This window comes from Dromiciops gliroides, chromosome 1 (genome assembly GCF_019393635.1).
Source record: "Dromiciops gliroides isolate mDroGli1 chromosome 1, mDroGli1.pri, whole genome shotgun sequence".
Taxonomy (NCBI): domain Eukaryota; kingdom Metazoa; phylum Chordata; class Mammalia; order Microbiotheria; family Microbiotheriidae; genus Dromiciops; species Dromiciops gliroides.
This window is the reverse complement of record NC_057861.1, coordinates 345437767-345460786: the sequence shown is the minus strand read 5'-3', so window position 1 is coordinate 345460786 and position 23020 is coordinate 345437767. Positions and strand designations below refer to the sequence as shown.

At 36.0% G+C, this 23020-nt stretch overlaps 1 protein-coding gene across 1 annotated transcript in view; it reads right to left on the bottom strand.

The window, feature by feature from the left end:
• Positions 1–23020, bottom strand: part of ADAMTS16 (ADAM metallopeptidase with thrombospondin type 1 motif 16) — a 240267-nt gene that overhangs the window by 204772 nt on the left and 12475 nt on the right. The gene's annotated exons all lie outside the window — the stretch shown is intronic.

Sequence of the window (23020 nt, the reverse complement as noted above, 5' to 3'; positions counted from 1 at the left end):
AATTAAACTTCTGGAAGGCGATGATGTCATCAAGTGAGCGAAGAGGGCCCAGGATATATATATATATATAGCCTTTGGTCACATCCAAGTTAGGGGGTGTAATATGCAAAGGTATGGTATGGAAGATAAAATAGCAAAGGAGACAAAATAGTATCAATCATATAAGGAGGACAACCAAGAGGGAGCAGTGAGTTCAGAACGTAGAAGATACTCAGGAGGAAGGTATGGTCAATAAGATTAGCTGATGCAGATATGTCAAGAAGGATGAGTAGTGAGAAAAGACCATCCTATTTGACAATTAAGAGATGCTGGATAGTGATGGAGAGATCCGTTTCAGTTGTGATGAGGTCAGAAGCCATAACAACAAAAAGTGAGCAGTGAGTGAGAGAAGAAAAAGTGGAGGCAATTAGTAAAAATAATGGTGAAGTATCATCACTAAGAAGCTAAAGCACAATCATATTAGTTTATTTGCCCATGGTCACTCAAGTGGGAGGCTAAGAATCTAACTTAAGTCTTTATGCTTCTTGAACTGCTGTTTATAGGATCAGGTGTTCTAATGTGTTTTACAATAGCTTTTTTCGGACTGAGCTTTGGGTTATCACACTTCACATATCTCTGTGAGTCATCCACTAGGAAACCAGAACCCAGGAGGAACATCTTGTTATCTGCTTTTCTAGTGAATTTAATGGTCCCCCTCCCCATTCATCCTGTCCAGTTTTTGCTCTGGGAAATGTAATCAAATCAATTGCTATCATTACTATTGGAAAGGAGATGACAACCAATTGTTTTATGGACCAGATATAATCCCTGTAACTCTCCTGACCCAAAACCCTTTCCTTGACCTTGACTCTCTGAAATATGTTGTCAACTTCTATTAGAATTTATAAGCTCCTTGAAGTCAAGGATGCCTCACTTTTCTATTTGGATTACACAAACTTAGAACAGTGTCCTGCACATAGAGACATTTAACAAACTTGTATTGATTTGTTCATTCATATCTTGTTGCCAATTATCCTGCTCTTAAAAAAATGAAAGACATCCAGAAAATAGAAATCACTTTTAAGCATGTAGTTAGCAGATGACTTCCTAAGGGGAAGGGGGAAAGTGCTTCTCTTTCACCTGGGCCCAGCTCTACAATGCCCAGTCTTAGTTTTTTCATTTTAGTGATTTGTCATAGGAATCTCAGTGGTACAACAAATACATGAGAGCATTTTGTTGATTTTCTGTTGACCATCTTCATACCACAATGAATAAAGACCTCTGGTCTTTCAGTGGGTAATTTATAAAGGCAAATACTCCTCTCACTTTCTGGGGAACCCTTCTTATCAACCTATGAATATTTTCTATGTTACCTTCTCTATGATGACATAGGCTATTTTGTCAACCCTCTCTGCTTTCCATGCCTCCATTTTAATTAAGCTTCTTAGGACTAGTGCTTACTATGATAGAATGGATCATCTAGGATCTTGGCTAGCCTGTCTTTCTGCCTCATGGAGTGCCTGATGGCTTTTCTTCTCCTTTTTGTCTTTGATCTCATAGATTCCAAAATAAAGTATAAATTGCATGATTATTTTTTCATGGTGCAAAACAATGTATCTGTTGTTAAAAATGTGACACCATAAGGGAAAAATTATTGTATGTTGTTGGTTCACTAGTGAAACATCTTAGTAGGGGCGAACAATCTATCTAAAAGAAAGATGATATTATAAAGTTGTAGAAAAAAAAGAATTAATCACTTTAAAGTAAATTAAATTTAAAGACTGAAGAGAGAGGGCTAAGTCAGCCAACCAAAGCCTTTGTCAGATTCATGAATCTGTAGAAATTACTGACAGTTTAATCACCTAAAAATCTTTAGTTTCTTTTTAAAACTTCAGACAATTCACTCTCCTCCAGCTTATTATTCTACACACTTTATGATCAAAGTTTTCATTCAGTTGTTGAATAATACTGCAAAGGAAACAATCGAATAAAAATGGAATTGTGTCACATTACTGCTGCCTATAGATTTTGACAAGGACATGTAACAAGTGTACTTCAAGACATAAAAGCAAAAGTATCTACACCTTGAATGAGAAAAGTGAATATAACTCATGTACTTAATGGAGATGAAAATGACTGAGGACATTTTTAAGGAAGTCTTAATTTGGACTCATTTTAATAATATCAATCTGTAATTATCAAATCATATTACAAAGCTTGTTTAGATAATTTATATATTGAATGTAGCTAAAATAATAATCTTGTTTTTGTTAAGAAACAAATAAAAAAGAAACAAATATGATTAGCTCACAATTTACCAGATTTCAGAGATATTTTAACAAATTAATTTTGCTACAAGATTCAATGTGACTTTTACTTCATTGCCTTTGATAATCACTCATATTTATTTATTTATTTTTTACTTTACAACTACCTTCAAAAAAGTTGATACTCAAAAAAGTTGTAATTTTGAGAGTAAAGGTATTATGACTTTCACTTTTAGAGATAAAGAAAACACAACTCAGAGATGTGGTCACTTGGCCAGTCAGATAACTCAAAAGTGATCAAGTCTGTATAAGGAAGCTAGTTGCTAGATACCAAGTCTGGGAGTTTATTTTCTATTTCTCCTTCCAAACTGCAAACCTGGCAGATGGTTAATGGATCACATCATACATCACTCAGCTTTGTAAAGCAGAAAGAAAAGTGAAACTCAACTGCTTCTGTTCCTGGCTTTGTAACTAACTAGCTACATGACTTTAGTCAAATCATATAAACACTCCTCATCTTAGTTTCACTAGTAATATAAGGAAGGTATACTCTCTGATCTCAGAATCTTTCTTCCTTTCAACAATAAAGTAATAATAAAATAACAAATAATAATATAATAAAATATAAAATAATAAATATTAAAGTGTAGAATTCCTGGTTTCATGCTGCTCATGTTGTCCTTTGATGGGCAGCCAGCACTCCTACTTGGCTAGCATACCATTCCAGAGTTCAATACAATTTCTGTGCCATGCTGAGACACTGGAGAAAGGCTTTAGTGTAGAGACAGTTAATTAAATGATACAATATTCTGAAATACTTTGCTATGTATTAAAAGTTCTGTCTTGGCTTCTAGTGCATATCCATTGACTCCTTAATTTTATATTAAGCTACTGGAAAACAATCTAGCACATAAGTTGATTCCCCCTTCTTTTTTCCCCTTCCTGCCCATTCAAAGATCACTATCAACTTGTTCCTACTTGAAACAATGCCATAGTAACAACAACTTTCTTACATGCCTTCCAGGTGCCTAATGTTTTCATTAGCTTCCTTGCCCTCATCTGCCTCCCCAAATGTTGATATTATCTCTTTAACATGGTTTTTCTCTCTTGTATTGTTTCCCTGACCCCCAACTTGGATTACACTTTTCTTGTGTCCTCATCCATCTCTGTTTTATTTTCTTGGCTCAGACAGTCTCTTTCAAAGTCAGTTTAAAGTCTGGCAGCATTTCAGGCTGCCTCCTTAGGATTGATTGGGTGCATTAGAAAACCTGTCAATGAGTGGAGTCTCCTGAGTCCCTGGAGACTGTGGCTGGAAACAAATCCCAGTACAATTTAAACCAGAGCCTAGAGTAATCCTCAAACCAAGGCATAGCTAAGTAGAACTAAGAACTATGGGATCCTTCCCACAGTACACAATTTCACAACAGCTTCGGCATCAAGGGAATGAGCTCACTTGGGGAGAGGAGCCAGCAGGCCCCGAAGTAGTGGTTGAAGTCACTTTACTGAATGAAGACACATTATCTGAGTGCTTACTTCCATACTTTGTTGGGGCTGTGATTTTTGTCCCTGTGTGTACTTTTAGCACTGATAAATTGTGATTCCTTATCTTTAACTTTATTATCTTTGTGAATTATTGTATCGAAAACAAACAACAAATAAAACACAAACAAAAATTCTACTGAGGGCAAATTGGTTGAGCACCTCTGATTATCCCTAAACTGATCATTGGATGACAAATTGGTGATCACTGAGCCTATACTCAAGATAAATTGTCCAAGTGGGACGAGAAAATGTTACTTTCACTAACTGAAAGAGTAGTTCTTAACTGGGTCTGTTAACTTAAATATATATATGTGTGTGTGTGTGTGTGTGTGTGTGTGTGTGTGTGTAAATTCTACATATTACAATACACAACGCAACTATATCATACACATATATATTCATAGCTATATTTAAAAATAATTGGTTTCTTTTGTAATCTTATGCATTTTATTTTATGCATTTAAATTCATTTTTCTGAGGTGTGGACCATAGCTTGACTAGACTGACAAAGGGGTTCATGACACAAGAGACTAAGAACCTTTGAACTAGAAGGAATTCAGAGTAAGTCACCCAAAAAAAAAAAAAAACAAACAAAATCCAAGACATTCTTTAATGATGACTAAAGATAATTGACAAATGAAATAATTTTATTTTTTCTACCCCTGAGGAGCTGATCCAAATATAAGATTTCACTTTCTTTTATTTTTGTAAAGGCAAAACATGAGTCATTCCATTCCAATCTCAGGTAAAAGAGAAATGCTGTATCATCTTAAAAATTGGAAACAATAGTCATATTTCATTTAACCACATCCAAGAATTATGCCTCTTCTTAGTTATCATTGAGACTTTCCATTTACATTCATATCTTGATGCATTAAATATTCTTCCTATGCAACAATAGAGAGAAAATAATTGTATATGGAATCCTATTCTCATGCTCTCTTCCAAAAGGAGATATCTGTGTGTAGGACTAATTCTATGCTTATAATATTGAAGTATAGTTAAAGATATTTGTTATATTAGGATACCTTTAGTTGTGATGAATTATTTATTGCCAGCTGCATTTTATCTATTTATTAATATTTTTCTGAAGTTGTAGTATTTTCTAAAAAAAAATTAGTTGCTTTCTTTTTTCTTTATAAATTACTGGGAATAGGATTGTAGTTCTCAGTTATTTGGGAATATATTCTAGAACTGCATGAGGAAGAGATTTGGGGGTTGATGGGTATCACTGGGTTTATTAGGTAAATAATACCACTAAATAATAATGATATGGGGCCATATACACCCCCATTTTCCAGGGAGCTCTAGGAACTTTGGAAACATTTTAAAACTAGGAATTAGGTAATTTTGGGGAGGTATAATAACTGTTTTATTTTTAAATTAAATTGTATTTTTGCATTTAACAAAAAAAATCTTTCTCTTGCTTTCACCCCTCTCCTCCATTTGGGAATAAAAGAGAAACAAAATTCTTATTATGACATTTGGTTAAGCAAAACAAACTCTGGCAATGTTAATTTTTTGAAACATTTAAAGTCTCATTCTGTGCTCTTGGTCCTTAACCTCTCTATCATGAGGTGGGTAGCATTTTTCATTATGAGTTCTGTGTAGCTGCAACTGGCCCTGAGTTAATCAGAGTTCCCAACTTTTTCAAAGTAGTTTGTCTTTATAATATTGTTGTTAATGCATAAATTGTTCTCCTGGTTCTGCTCCCTTCACTCTGTAGCAGCTCATACAAATCTTTCCATTTTTCTCTGAAGCCAAACTATCTCCTTCCTCATTTCTTAAAACAATGTTTGGCCAACTTTCAATGGATGAATACCCTCTCAGTTTCCAGTTGCTTGCCACCACAAAAAGAAATGTACAAAATATTTCTTATATCCTTAGTCAGATTAGGTTTTGTGTAGGAATAATCTCTCCCTTATTCTACCTTGTCACTTATTCCCCCTTATGCCATTACCCTCCTGTTTCTCTACTGAGTGAAGTATGTTTCTATACTATTTGTCTTCCTTCAACTGGTTCAAATGAGAGTGAGGTTTGGCATTACCCATTTCTCCTAACCTTTCCCTCCTTGATTGTGTAGATATTTATCTGTATACCCAAATTATAGACAAAATTTTCCACAATATTCCTTTTACCCCCCCAACAGTGTATTACTTTTGCCTTTTTTTTCTATTCTTCTAAGATAATCAAAACATATCATTATTCCCAGACCCTCTGTTTAATTAGACCCACCTTTGACTCTACCTAATGGTAGAATTCTGATTCCCTTATAATTATTTATGTTTACCTTTTTGTTTTTCTCATAACTCTTGTTTTTGTACTCAAAGTTTTTGGTTTTTTTAATAGTCCTAATTTTTTCATTAAGAATGCTTAAGGGGGGGGCAGCTAGGTGGTGCAGTGGATAAAGCACCAACTCTGGATTCAGGAGGATCTGAGTTCACATCCGGCCTCAGACCCTTGACACTTAGTAGCTGTGTGACCCTGGGCAAGTCACTTAACCCCAATTGCCCCACTAAAACAAAAACAAAATCAAAAACAAAAGAATGCTTAAAATGTAACTATTCTTGGTTAGAAGCCTATATTCTTCACCTTCTGGAATATCATATTGCAATATCTGTTTCTTTAACATGATGACTGCTAAATCTTGTGTGATACTAACTGTGGCTCCTCAGGACTTAATTATTTCTTCCTGCATGCTTGCAGTATTTTTTCTTGTCCTACAGGTTTTATTTTAGTTATAATATTCCTGGGAATTTTTATTTTGGGGTTTCTTTCAGGAAATGACTGGTAGAGTATTTCTAATTCCACTCAGCCTTTTGATTTAAGAGATCTGGACAATTATTTTCTATGATTTCTTGCAATATGATGTCTAGGTTTTTTATGTAGTCCAATGAATCTTAAATGATCTCTTTTCAATCTATTTTCTAGGTCAGTTGTTTTTGCTATGAGATGTATTGCATTTTATTCTATTTTTTTCAGTCCTTTGACTCTATTTTTATATTTATTTTAGTTTCATGGAATCATTATCTTATGTTTGATTCTTTCCAATTTTCAGGAATTTTGTTGCTTGGGTTTGAACCTCTTGTGCCAATCCATTAATTGCCTTTCCATTTTTCCTTCTATATAGCTCTCATTTCTTTTCTAATTTTCCCTGTCATTCTGGTTTTGTTTATAAAGCATTTTAGTCTTAAAAAATTATTGCTTCATCTCTTCTAGGAATTATAGTTGAATCTCTGGCCCAGATGTGTTTTCCTTTGGGCCTTAATTGTAGATGCTTTGTAATCATTCTTCTCTTTTGAGTCTGTATCTCGAGCATACCTTTCCAGGGTGGGACTCTTTGAGGTTTTTTTGTTTGTTTGTTTTGTTTTGTTTTGTTTTGTTTTTCCTCATTCTTTCTGTCTACTTCTTGACTTAAGACTTTATGTTAGATATTTCTGGAGGGGAATGTGATGGCTGGTCCTGTTTCTGCTTTCTTGGGAGTATAGAGTACTATTTTATTCCACGATCTCAGAGGCACCCTATTCTGGCAACCCATAAGCTTTCAGTGCTTCAAAATGGTTTGTTGCTTTTGCCCTGGTCTAAGCTCTGCAAGTTCCTGACCTAGGTTCAGTTCTGAGCAATATATCCCTTGACTTGTTCTACTTGGAATTCTACTGTAATCACTGGCATAGAGAAAATACTGGGTCTATTTTTGTTGCTCTAGTCACAAGTCTCCTCAGTTAGCCCTAGATGTCTGATGGAGAATTGGTTATTGAGCAACAGAGCTTCATGTTTTTACATATTTGTGTACTTTGAATAACTTTAGGCTCCTCTATGATTGGTCTGGAAGCTAGCTCTTCTTGCCCTGTTGCAAGTTCCTCCCTATGCTAGAATGCTCTGCATGACCATGAAGAGGCCAAACTATGTCCCCAGTATACACTGTATAATGTGGCTGTCTTCTTATGTTTACCTGTGCTAGAAAAAACAACACTCATTTTAATCTTTTTTCTTAAATTTGCTGATCATGATTTGGTATGGCTCATTTTAGGAGGCTATTGATGAAACAGTAGATAGAGTGTTGGGCCTAGAATTAGGAAGCCATGAGTAAGTGCTATATAGATATTAGTTATCTAAAGTAATAACTCTAGATCTGTTTAGAAGAATTGCAATGGGGTGAGCTGTACATTTTTTTCTGCTACTCCACCGTCTTAGTTCTGCTCCTCATATTACCTCTTTCAATAAAGGTGTTTTGAAATAAAGTTCAAGCCATGGAGTGCCTTCTCATACCCTTTGTGAACAGTCTATGTGCTCTAATGGTACCAATACAATGTCAGAAGATGTAAAGGAAGGCCCCAAAATGTACAGTGAATGTCATTTAGAGGATATATAAAAGGACATTGTCAAAAGTCACAGAAGAGAAGAAGTGAGAACAGGTTGCAATCTGTGCCATCAAGGGAAATACAAGATAATGAAATATCTGGAATTATCAAAGTGTCCATTGCTGTGTCAGTAGTTAATGTAAATTTACAGAGAATCAAGCTTGATTCAATTTATAGCCTTCTATTTATAACCTTAAAAATTGATTTAATGAGTTGCTGTGGACAAAGCCACTTGGTGGCCAGTGTTCTGGTAATAGGTCTCTCTTTACTTGGCTAGGAATTCCTCACATACTAAACCATTGCAAAATCCATGTTAGGCCTTTTCAGGTTGGGAGGTTCTGTAGAGCTTGTCCTCAACTGGAACAGCATTGAGAGCCCAGGGTCATTGCCATATTACAATAGGGATTGGAGAAATATTTGGGATGGAAAAATAACAAATTTCAATGCTTCAGGGGTCTTGGATATTAGTGTGGTTAATCCACCTAGCAATAAAGCCTACAATTCCTCTTTACCATACTAGGTAAGCTTTGGGAATGCTATCTTTGAAAAAAAAAGGTAGTCTCTGTTTTGAGTTCACATTCTATTGGGAGAAACAACACATATACAAGATTTCAACCGCAAGTTAGATAGGAGGCTCCCAAGATCTCCAAAGTGTAATAGCAAAGAAGATGGTAATATTTCTTCAACCATGTAATTTCCATCAGTAGAATAACTTTTTTTCTGATTCAAACCATTTGACAGTGCCAAGAACTTTGGTGGTGAGAACTTTTCTTCCTAGGACTTTTTTAGCTGAGATTGTAGCACCCGAAGAAAGCAATAATTGTCAGTTAACATTTTCACACCGATTCCTTCCCAGGTTGATAGTTGAGAGGGCCAGGCTTGAAAGTAAGGGAAAAGGACCCACAGGTACAAAAATATTCACAGCTGCTCTTTTTGTGGTAGAATGGAATTGGGAATTGAGGAGCTGCCCATCAATTGGTGAACAGCTGAACAAGTTGTGGTATATGAATGCAATGGAATTCTACTGTGCTGTAAGAAACAATGAGCAGGAGGAGTTCAGAAAAACCTGGAAGGACTTGCATGAATTGATGCTGAGTGAGATGAGCAGAACCAGGAGAACATTGTACACAGTATAATCAACATTATGTGTTGATCAACTGTGATAGACTTGATTCTTCTCAGCAATACAATGGTACAAGATAGTTCCAAAGAACTCATGAGGGAAAAGGCTCTCCAAATCCAGAAAAAAAGAACTGTGGAATATAGCTGCAGATTGAACCATAGTATTTCTTTTATTTTTGGTGCCATTTTTCTTCTTCGAGGTTATTTCTTTTTGCTTCTCTTATAACATGACTAATACAGAAATGTTCAATGTTATTGTACATATATAACCTGTATCAGATTATTTGCTGTCTTGGGGAGGGAAGGAAGGAAAAAAAATTGAAACTAGTAATCTTATGAAAACAAGCATTGAAAACTATCTCTACATGTAACTGGAAAATAATAAAATACTCTCATAATAAAAAAAGAAAGTAATGCTGGTGGTCTGGGAGGTGCTGCCACTTCCTGGACTCTTGGAATTAACCGCAGTTTGTGATATTTGGTTAGCAATTGCTTTTGGTTTTGATCACAAAAGATGTATCAGTGTCTACAGGGATTGCACCTCTCAGTGATAACTTTAGGGCCAAGGATAGAAGTTGGACTGTAGTGTGGGGTTCATTGCTATTCTTAAGGATCTTGGGCTCAGGATCTCCATGGAAGTTTTAAAGAAGGTGGTGGCTGAGGTAGTAGTACATATTGTTTTTCCCTAAAGAATGTAAACTCCTTGGGGTCAGGGACTATTTTGTTTTCACCTGCTTATCCCCAGAAAGATGCCTGGCATATAGTGAGCACTTCATAAATGTTTGATTTTTCATTGATCCTAGCTGTGAAACCTCAGTGATCAATTGTTATTTACTCTGAACCGCTGTTTCCTCATTTGTAAAATGAGAGAGTTGAACTACAGGATCTTTAAAAACTATTCTAATGAAATATATGATCCTTGAGTCCTATGAATGTTATGATCATATTATATGTATCTCTGAAGTTAGCAAGGATAGTTCTCAGGTAATACATATTCTATGGCTTGGCCCTTAACCATAATCTTTCCAACTTGGTAAGTATTGCCAGAATTTTTTCTCATGGACTAACTTTCTAAAGCCCAGGGTCACCTGCATACTATGATGAGCCAGAGAAAAAAACTTGGAGATAATACAATACTGTCCTATAGTATTAGACAATATTAATTTTCCCCACTCCTAGTGTGGTTTTACATCAATGTATTCACTTATAATGAATTTCCACCATTCTTTTTATTTTGAGCAAGATCACCTGTTACAAAAGATGCTATTATGTGGTTTTTGTGTCAACAACCAGTTGATAATGTGTTTTACATGATTTAGCAAAGCTAGAGAAGAGGAGGTGGAGCCAAGATGGTGGAATAGCAAGAAGCAAGATCCACCCCCCCATCCTGCCCCTGCCAAGACTCCTCCAATACAAATCTATTAACAGCAGCTGACTAAATCCCAATGGGGAAATTTTTTTTAAAGAGTCACTCGGTCATTTTTCCAGCCAAGATCAACATAGGGAGATAGAGAGATCTACAGACTAGGGATGAAGTCTATTCAGGAGTAGCTTTGCAGAAACACTCTAAGACCCAGGGAGAAATTGTGTCCAGGGTAAGAAGAGGTGCCAGATCCATACTGTAGCAACAGCATGTGAATGGGTACAATCTGGCAGTTTTATCTTCCATTACCTAGTTCCATGGGAGTGATCCAGGGCATATTAAGGAGGGGATGTATGCCCAGGAGTGGTGTTTCAGGGTAAAGAGGTGCCACAACCTCTAAGTGATATACTGAGAGAGGAGCAATTTCACAAGCAAGCAGCAACATTGTGGCTCAGACCCCCAGGAAGAGAATGGGGTCTCAGTTTTAGCTTCTTGCCCAGTCTTTTGGCTGTAGAGGAATAACTAGGGCCAGAATCTCAACCTATAGTTCTGTAACTGAACCAGCAGAGCTTCTCAGCTGGCTGACAGGGACTGATTCCAGTAGCAGGCTACTATTGCTCAGACTCCACCTCACACCAGGAGTGGCAGCAATCATACTGTATCTAGTATTAGACCACTTTGAGAACACCAGAAGTTTGCAAATTACCAGCTTGAGCTATTCCTGAGATGCTGAAATAAAACAACAATCATATACCAGGAGATCAGCTGCAGGACCAAAACAGAACTACTAAGCAGAAGTGTAAAATACCTAGCCTTAACTTCAGGTTGGAAGTCAGAAAGTAGGCTGGAAGAATGAGCAAAAAGGAAAAAATAATTTCACCTTAAAAAGCTATTATTGTGACAGGGATACTGAAGACATACACCAGGAAGAAGGAAATGACTACAAAATATTTACAAGCAAGGCATCAAAGAAAAGCATATCTTGAAAATAGATTTAACACTAGAAATACTAGGGAAAATGAGGGTTTTTTTTTTAAAGAATCAAAATAATTTTATAAATTAAATGACATCAGTAGATGACAAAACTTTAAAATAAATTAGAGTTATGGAATAAATAAACAATGAAATTAGCAACTTGGTAGAAGAGTTACAAAGCCTTCCCAAGCAATAAACTACCTGAAAATTAGAATGGGTCAAATAGCAGGCAATGACTCCATGAGACAATAAAAAAAATTTAAATCAAACTTGAAAAGTCTGAAAAAAGTAGAAGAAATGTAATGTATCTCATACCAGAAACCAACTGACCTAGAAAACAGATTGAGGAGAAAATTAAGAAGCATTGGACTCCCTGAAGGGCATGATCTTAAAAAAATCCTAAACATCACATTTTGAGAACTCATAAAAGAATAATCCCCCAAATCTCCTACAACTTTAGGCAAAGTAGAAATAAAAAAAAGATCTACAAGTCACCTCCTAAAAGAAACCCTAAAATGAAATTCTTAAGAGCATTATGGCCATAATCCAAAACTTCTAGGTCAAAGGAGAAACAATACTACAAGCATCCACAAAGAAATAATACAAGTATCAAGGAGCCATAGTCAGAATCACATGATTTAGCAGCCACCACTATAAAAGAGCTTGGAGTACCATATTGCAGAAGACAAAAGATATAGGTTTACAATCAAGAACAGCTTATTCAGCAAAACAATATAATCCTACAGGCTAAAAAAAGGATTTTAATGAAATAGAGGTCTTTCAGGCATTTCTAATGAAAAGAACAGAGATGCATAGAAGTTTTGAATTTCAAACACAGAATTTATGAGAAGCATAAAATATAAAAAAAATAAAAACAATCACAAGGGATTAAACAAAGACAAATTCCTTATATTCAAACATGAGAATATGATAAATGTGTCCCCTCTGAACTCTATCGATATCAGGAAGACAAGACCTGTAAGTGGTTTAGTTATGTCTTGATGATCTTAAGAGAAGATTGGAAAGAGAGTGGAAGAGAAATACATGGGGGGAAGGTAAAGAATTATTAGGGGAAATTATTTTACATATTCAGGGTATACAAATATATGGCTACTCAAATGAGGGAGTAGGAAGGAGTAGTTGGCACTTGAATCTTACTCTCATCTGAGCTACTCTTCCTTCAGGGGGAAGAAAACATACACACACACACACACACACACACACATACACATAATTAGATACAGAACTACATTTCCCTCAATGGAGAAATCAGTGGGAGAAGGGGATTAGAGAGAGAGTAGTGTAAGGGAAGGATTAGTACTAAGCAAAACAAACTAAAGATTAATAAAATATTTATATTTTTGAGATGGAAAAGAATGGGAAACAAAGGGAGCCCCATAAATTGGGGAATGAATGAACAAATAATAGAACTATTGGGCTAATGGAAATGGTGACAATTTGAGACAAATATAAGAAGACATATCAACTGATGTAGAGTATAATCATCGGAAACAGGAGAATATTTTGCAATTACAATACGGTAAAGACAGACAACTTTATAAAAATTAGGGACTCTGATAGTGTAGTGAACAATGTGTTTTTGTTTTGTTTTGTTTTGTTTTCGGGGCAATGAGGGTTAAGTGACTCACCCAGAGTTACACAGCTCGTAAATGTCAAGTGTCTGAGGCCAGATTTGAAGTCAGGTCCTCCTGAATCCAAGGCTGGTGTTTTATCCTTTACCCCATTTTTTAATCTACCCCATTTCTTGATAGATGAAGTGCAGAGAGAGCAGAATGAAACATATTTTTGACGTGTCCAATGTAGATATTTGTTTTTCTTGACTATACAGATTTGTAACAGGGGTTCTATTTTTCTTTAATTCACAATGATGGTGTGAGGAAGTTGGAATGGGAGGAAGAGAAAGCAGATTTTTACTAAATGGGAAAAATTAATAAGAAAAGTTATGCGAGAGAATTAAATTTCATTCAACAAACATTAATCAACTGGTCAGTTGCCTAGGGTAGAGAATGATCTATACAGAATGTCTCAATGTTTTAGTTCAGTTTTGTTTTAATAGCTTAAAAATCTATTAAATAATAATATTTAAAATTTTTAAAATATTTTGAACTTTGTTATTCAAGCTTCAAACTGCAGTAGGACCTTTGGGACACTCTGAATATGTAGATTAAGAGTTACAAGAATAAAAACAATGCAGAATTTCTCCCTATTATTTAAGATTATCATTCAGGCCTCAGTCAGCAAGCCTTAATTAAACCCCTACGTGTCAAGTACTGTGTTAAGCACTGGAGATGCAAATAAAGATAAAAGTCAGTGTCTGCTCTCAAGGAACTCCAAGTCTAATAGAGGGGACAACATGCAAAAAAACCCAAAGTAAGCAGAAAACAAACCCAAACCAATGCAAACAAGATATATACAGGATAAAATATATGCAATAAACAGAGGAAAGGCATTCATTTTAAGTAGGTGGGGAATGAAGTAATGCTTCCTTTAGAAGGTGAGATTTTATCTAGTACTTAAAGGAAGCCAGGGAAGTCAGACAGTAGAGATGAGAAAGGTGAGGAGAGGGGGCACATTGTTTGAGGAACAGCAAGAATATCAGTGTCAGTGAATTGAAAAGTATGTGGGGAGGGGGCAGCTAGGTGGTGCAGTGGATAAAGCACCAGCCCTGGATTCAGGAGGACCTGAGTTCAAATATGGCCTCAGACACTTGACACTTACTAGCTGTGTGACCCTGGGCAAGTCACTTAACCCTCATTGTCCCATATACCACCTCCCCTCCAAAAAAAAAGAAAAAGAAAGAAAAGTATGTGGGGAGAAAGTAGTTTTAAGAAAACTGTAAAGATAGCAGGGAGACAGACCATGAAGGACTTTGCCAACTACAGGATTTTGTATGTGATCATGGGGGTGATAGAGAACCATTAGAATTTATTGAGTAGGAAGGGGCGGCTAGATGACACAGTGGATAAAGCACCGGCCTTGGATTCAGGAGTACCTGGGTTCAAATCCGGCCTCAGACACCTGACACTTACTAGCTGTGTGACCCTAGGCAAGTCACTTAACCCCCATTGCCCCTCAAAAAAAACAAAAAAACCAACCAAACAAAAAGAATTTATTGAGTAGGGTTGCAGGGGGACAGGTGGAATCATCAGTTTGATTCTTTACGAAGATCAATTTGAAAGCTGAGTGGAGGATGGACAGGTGTGAGGAGAGATTTCAGAAAGGGAGATTTCAGAAAGGGATGAGGCATGAGGTGATGAAGGTCTACACCAGTGTGGCTGCAGCGTCAAAGAAGAGAAGGGAGGGGCAGCTACATGGCACAGTGGATGGAGCAGCAGCCCGGGAGTCAGGAGGACCTGAGTTCAAAGCTAGCCTCGGACAATTGACACTTATTAGCTGTGTGACCCTGGGCAAGTCACTTAACCCCAATTGCCTCACTAAAAAAAAGGAGAAGGGAGCCAGCAGAGTGGAAGCCCTTGGAAGATGACAATTTTTAACAAGTTGCAAGGCTTTGAGTAGGAATATGGTGATGAAGCAAATAAAATAAAGTTCCTTTGAAACAAGGACTGTTTTCATTTTTGTTATTGTATCTTCAATGCCCAGCACAGTGGCATACAGTGGCTGACATACAGCTTTTAATAAATGTCAGCTAAAGACCAGCCTACACAAATTCAGAGTGACTCATCTTCACAATTTTGGCTTCTAGGTAATGATTTTTAGTGACAACAGCTCATAAATACCATTCACTAAGATGAACGGCTGGTGTGATCCACATCAGTGAAGGATGTACTCATACTCAACTGATAAATCCTTTAAATGTACTAAGTTACATTTTAAATTGTGCTGTTATCAATGCCCAATTCAATTCAACTTAACAAAAATTTATTAAAAGTTTTATGCCATCCACTGTGGTGGGTCCTAAGGATACAATAACAAAAATGAAAATAGTCCCTGTTCTCATGGAACTTTATTATATTTACTCATATTTGTTGTTCAGTGACTTAATTTGTGTCCTTTTCTTTGTGACCCCATTACTCAGTAAAGATAATGGAGTGGTTTGCTATTTCCTTCTCCAGCTCATTTTACAGATGAGGAAATGGAGGCAAACAGGGTTATGTGACTTGCCCAGGGTCACAAAGCTATTAGGTGTCTAAGGCCAGATGTGAATTTAAGAAGATGAGTCTTTCTGACTCCAGGCCCTGCACTTTATCCACTATGTCACATAGCTGCATATTTGTTATATTCCACTAAATTTTTACTCTTCAAATATGAATTTCATTGCTAAGATGACCTTTACTTGCTGAAGTCTTTGTAGCTCTACAAACAGCATTCAAATATACCATACTATTTGCCCCCAGGCACTCTACTCAGCTTTCTTTTCTCTCTCTACAATGTCTCCCTTGGTGAATCCATCAACATTTACAACTTCCAACTAACCAGTCTAGACTGAGGATCCCTGAAAATATACATGGTCTGCACATTTCTAATTCTTGTTTCATCACTCTCGTTTGCTGAGGTTGTCACCTAGGCATCTCAGACTGAACCCAGCTAAAACCCATCTCACCATTTTTGTTCCTATTGTTATTTCCCTGCTTCTCTCAAAACTACAGCTGGGGCAGCTAGGTGGCACAGTGGATAGAGCACCGGCCCTGGATTCAGGAGGACCTGAGTTCAAATCCAGCCTCAGACACTTAACACTTACTAGCTGTGTGACCCTGGGCAAGTCACTTAACCCCAATTGCCTCCCTAAAAAAATAAATAAATAAATAAATAAATAAAAAACACACTACAGCTGCTTATCCAGTTTTGTAATTACAAAGCCTAGGCATCAACTGTGACTCTTCTCTTTCCCACTCTATATTTAATCATTGGGTAAACAGTGGTTTAGAAGACCTGGGTTCAAATTCTACCTCTCTCATTTTCTGCCTTTGTGATCCAGGCTTTTGTTTCCTTATGTATCAGGTCAAGGATTTTAATTGGATGATTTCTAAGATCCCTGGCAGCTTTAAAGCCTCTTCTATTCCTAAAAATACACTTCATTGAATTCTCAATTACAGTGAATCACTGCACAAGTCAACAATTGGTCACAACCAGAAAGGGAATCTTTGTTTACTCTTTTATTGTATTAGTATTTACTATATAAGATAAAATAAGGTGATGCTGTCAAAGGTTCTCATCCTTCCCTTACTTAAATTGAATAAACCTTCATTTGGAAAACATAATAAAACTTCATTCCTGGTTTAAAAAGGATTTGAACAAACTATCAAATTATATACCCCTAGAAAAATCAAAAGAACTGCAAAGTATTAACAACCCTATGAAGGACTACTCCAAATCATTAATAAGGGAAATATGCAAATCAAAAAGAATCTGAGGTTTCACCTCACATCTAGCAAATGGACAAACATGGCAAAAAATGTGATTAGTTGATGTTGGGGGAGTTATAAAAAGATAGGCACACTAATACATTATTGATTCAGCTGTGATTAGTATAAAAATTCTAGAAAACAATTTGAAGTTATGCAAAGTGGCTAAAATGTTCATACCCTTTAGCCCAGAAATTTTACTCCTAGTCAGTTACCCCAAAGTTGACATGAAACTCTCAAAAAAACAAAAGACTCAATATAAATTGAAATACTGAGAGAACTGAAAACAAGGAAGATTCCTATTGATTATAGAATGGTTAAACAAATTGAATGTTGTGTTGTGTGAAGTGATGACACTGTGAATACACAAAACCATAAAAGATGAACTGATTCAAATGAAGTAATCAAAGTCAGAAAAAACAATATATTACAATGACTACAACAATGTAAATGGAAAGAGCAACCACAAAACAATTGACAATGACTAGTGAAAATTATAAAGAACAAATCTGGCCTGAAATAAGAGATAGAAAACACTCTGGCCATTCCTTTGCAGTGGTGGTGGATGTCCACTGCCTTTGCTTTCAGATATTTTCAATATGTTTATCAATGTTGCTATTTTTTCTCTTCTTCTTCTTTAAAAAAATATTTGTTATAAGGAATGGCTTTCTTGGGGGAAAGAATAGTAGAGATAAAGTATAAAATCTAGAAAATGTAAAAACAAAGGACATCAATAATATAAATATATCATACATAATATACACATATATGTGTGTGCATGTATACATGTATACCGACGCGTATCTTTACATGCATATATGCATATAATATGTATACATACACATACATATGCACACACATGCATAGACACAAAGATACATATATGTATACATACACACATATATACATAAGTCCTTAAAATTCCTAAAACCAGGAAGAAGAAAATAATTAGAAATCATCAACAGGTCTATGTTGTAGTTTTTTTTTTTCCAATTTTGAACTCTTTTAATAATTTGATATTGGCTGAATACAATTTTATTAAAACAAATTTCTCATAAATTATGCATTTATACTTAAAGTTAAATATTTCCCATTACTAATTGAATATAAGTGAAAAAGAAATAGAAACTTTTCTACTCCAAGTACAAGCAGTATGATACTTTGCAAAAGGTAAAGAATTTAGACTCAGGGGAACTGGGTTCAAACCCCATTTCTGCTTATTAATTATAACTTTAGAAATTCATTAAACCCTTGTAGGCATTATTATCTGTGTGCAAATAAGTGGATTGGACTAGACCAGTATTTTCATAAGCAAGGGACTTGGCTTGACCTCACAGTCTATGCAAACAACCAAACAGTGGAGAAACATGTTTGAAAAGAACAAAATAATTTTAACAAATAGAGAAGTAGTCAATCATGGGGACGATGTCCAATACAACCCACCTACTCTTTTCTCCCAATATTCTATCCTGTCCCTCCACTGGGAAAGTTCTAACTTGTCTCCCTTACCTCCTATTCCCTCACTATGCCCAGACATAGGTGTTTCAATCTACTTATACCTAACCAATACACAGTAACATCAGGAAATCACTTCTTCCTCTCACCATGCCCTTCCCCATGACCTGCATAAGTGCATAGAGGGTTGGGTTCTGTGTTCTAGGGAAGTGATCATTGGGTAGCTAGGTGGCACAGGGAATAGAGCACCAGCCCTGGAGTCAGGGGAACCTGACTTCCAATCTGGCCTCAGAAATTTACTAGCCATGAGAATCTGGGTAAGTCACTTAACCCTGACTGCCTAAAAAAAAAAAAAAAAATTGGAAATGACTATTAAGAGCTCCATTGCCTTCTTTACTTGGAGTGAGATAGAATGAATCTTACAGTATAAGTAGTCTTGGATAGGCTATGATCTATATATCTCAGATCTCATTACATTTGTTTTCTCTTCCATAATCTATCCCTATTCCAAACTTCCCTATTTCTGTCAAAGTAATCATCCTTCCAGTAACCCAAGGTCATAATCTGTCTGTTATTCTCCCTTACCCCACATAGTCAATTGTTGGCAAATTTTATTGTTTCTACCTCTGACATATCTCTTACATACATTCCCCTTTGTTTTACTCAGCTTCCACCCTAGCTCAGGCTTTCATCTCCATTTGCCTAGAGCAGGGCTTCTTAAGCTTCCTTTTCACCTGAGAAATGTTTTCATGCGATCCCAGGAATATAGGAATATAAAATAGGTATACATATTCTCCTATTGTTGCCAAATTTTTGCAACCCCCACATTCAGTTACATGACCCCATAGAGGGTTGCAATCCACAGTTTAAGAAGCTTTGGCCTAGAGGACTTGTTTTCTTCCCTCACATCTCCACCCCTCTCTAATCCATTTGACACGCAGCTGCAAATGTAATTTTCCTAAATTGCAGGTCTAACCCTTTCACTTTACTACTGAAAAAACCCAATGGCTTCTGATTGATTCTATGAGTGAATAGAATTTCATCATTATCTCATTTTTTGATTTATATTTACAGTTTAAATTATATTCTCTCTATATAATTATTAGTACAATAGTACTAATTTGTCCTAATAGTACTAATTTGTAAATAATACACACATTTAGGGAGTAGGGTTGTTGGTTTGTTTTTGTTTGTTTGTTTTTGGTTTTGTTTTTTATTTTTGACTGATGGGGGCATGTGATCCCCAAACTCCATAGATTATTGGACTAAATGACCTTTGAAGTCTATTGCCTGATATCAATGATCTGATGAGTCATCCATGAGATGTTCGTCTCTGCTAAGCCATATATGGGTTGACCTAAGAAACATGATTTAACACACACCTCTTTTGTCTAACATCAGTAAATCAGAGCATTGGTGATTTTTAAAACACTCTTAGCTAGTTTTTTTGGTTTCTCTTTGATTTGTACAAAAACTTGCATACAGAGGTTTACCCTAGTGTAATATGGCCTAAAACTTGATCTAATAAGGGTAAGAAAAGGTCAATATGGTCTAGGGCATCAGTGCAGTAATTTTTCTTTATCCATGCTACAGGGAATAAGAAATATGAATGTTATAATTAATCATTAATCAAGAATTGCAATAAAGCCAGGTTTTAGCTTTGAAATTTTGTACTTCATTATTTTGTATGGTATTTTTTCTTATATCCTCCCTTTTTTAAGGAATAAGAGGGGGAGATCTTAGCTTCTCTGGTTCTTCACATCTTTTGACAATTGCCCCATAACCTCAAGATCATCCCTCTAGATTATGTCATGTTTATGCTGACCATTGAGCAGACAAAATACCAGTGGAGCTGGAAGTAAAATATTTGTAAGATTAATGACTAGGGAACCCAAAAGGTCATGATGTGAAGTCATAGTGTTTATTGTCTGAGAGTTTTTTCTCTTCTATTTTTCACTTCCTTGTCTTTCATGTAGACATACAGTTACTCTTTTAGCCGGTCACTGTTAACTCCCACCAAGATCAAAGTGAGTAAGACAGCCAAGCACTCTGCCATCCTGGCCTCACTTGTAAGGGCTGACAACCTGGCCAAGGGTTTAACAACATGGTGATGTTGTTCAGAGCAGCCTTGGCTCATGGAGAGCTGTGGTTCCTAATGAGTTTATACTCCTGATGCCTGAATGAGAAGAACTTCTGCTGGTCTCCAAAAGCTAATCCACTCTTAAGGAGTTCTGAAATGAAAGGCAGATCTCCTTGCCCCATATGTGACTTCTGTTTCTAGTAGGGAGCCTTTGTTGAAAGAAACAGGAGACACTTTTCTTTCATGCACTGACCTACAACTTTCTCTGTGGTTTGGGCCCCAGTTAGTTAAGGGAGCACCTATTTTTCTTGGAACTACAGAGAAGAAATCTGCCAAATTGCCTTGATGCATAACGAACATTTCCAATAGCTACCATCTTACCCTAGCAGTCTCCTAATATATGTATTTTTCAAAGTCGAGCATTTTCAGTGTGATTACATACACTGGTAAATAATAATGGTGACAATAACAATAATGATGATGACAATTATGATGGTAGTTATAGCCAATGTTTATACAGCATTTAAAGTTTGCAAGTGTCCATATGTGTGTGTATGTATATAGACACACACACATATATATATCTATATAGATATAGATAGATAGATATATAGATATAGTCTTTACAACAACTCTGAAAGAGGTAGGTCCTATTATTTCTCCCATATAACAGATGAAGAAACTGTGTCTGGGAGAGATGGGAGAGATTATACAACTCAGGGATCAAGAAGATTCACATAGCTAGTGAGTGTCTGAGGCAAGTTTTGAGTTTAACTCTTCTGAACTTGAAGATGGGCATTCCATGCACTATACCAACTATCTGCTAGAAGGTAGAAATCTCATCTTTTCATATTCTCTTCAGTATTCAATAGATTGTTAATACTCAGCATATTTTTCAATCAACTCTTAATGGTCACACATTGTTGGATTTTCAGCAAGCATATATGCTTGCTAAGTCTTTATATGTGTGATTTGCCTAAATTTAATCTTTCCAAATGGGGAAAATAGATTAAGGCTTATAGCCTTATAGCATTTTCAGGATGCAGAGAATGTTTGAAAGACTATTTGCCAAATGTTTTAAGATCAGCAAAATCACTAAAGTGTTTTGACAATACATTTCTCCTTTAATGTTTAAAGTTGAGTGAACTCAAAGGTAATATTTTATCTTATGTTTCTTATTATTCACACTTGGCTCATTGATATTTTCAGAAACATTTGGTTAGACATCCAGTCCAAGAAATTTCTCATCTATCAAGCTCTTTCCCTATAAAAAGGAAGTTGTATTTTTGCCAAAAGTAAAAGACTATCAAGGTTTCAAGTTTGGTTTGAACCCCCTACCCAGGAGGTTCGAATCAATTCTACTTTTGACAAAATGTGTTCTTTCACCTTCTTGTAACCTCCCCAAATAGAGCTGATGTTATCTTTTTAGATTAACAAAATGGGAAAGACATTATTCCAACAATGACACAGAGCCCAGTACAATCCTGTGAACCAAATAGGTGCTTAAAAATGTGCGGAATTGAATTGAATTGAATTAATAACTGATATAAACTTTCTATTTGAGTTCTGGATGTTTCTTACTGGCATAGAAATTAGACTCATAAGACAAATAGACATAATACTGGATGGTAGCAGCAGTACTGTATTTGACATCAAAAGACCTAGGTCACATCTTGGGTATGCTATGAATTTTTGCCAATTCATTGAATCTCTCATCATCTTAATTCCTGTGTCTATAAAATGAAGAAGTTAAACTAAAAGTCTTCCAAGGTCCCCTGCTAGCTCTACATATATGATCTTATATACAGATTTGAAGTGGAACAGGCAGCATGTGGAATGCTCAATATCACAAACCTATAAAGTATAGATTTAGAACAGAAGGAACCTTCTGAGTAATCAAATTATGAGTAGGTCACGTGGCACAGTTTGTAGTGTGCCAGGCTTGGAATCAGAAGGACCAGAGTTCAAATCCAGCCTTAGATACTTGCCAAATGGGTGATCTTGGGCAAGTCACTTAACCTCTGTCTGCCTCAATTGCTTCATCTATAAAATGGGTATGATAATAATAGTACCTACAAAGGTTACACAAGAACTAAATAATAAAGCAGATATTTGACCCCTGGTCCTCTCACTTTAAACCCCACACTTTTTTCTACCACATTAAATGCTTTAATGGCCATTTCTCTGGATCACTTTATATATCAGATTATAATAAGGAATCTTTTATCTAAAGTTTGCAAAAAATGAACCATGGCTATGTTTATCTGACCTTTGATATTGGCAAGACCAGTTCCTGTTTCATAAGACAACTTCATTCCCCACCAATAATCCAGACTAAAATTACAAAAATGGATAATTAATGTCATTCCTGCCCAGAAACATGGGACATTAAATTTTAAGCTATTCAATATATTTCAAACATTAATGAAACAAGTATTCTCTGGTGTCTTTCACCTCACTTTTATAAAGACATGTATTATAATCAAGGTTAC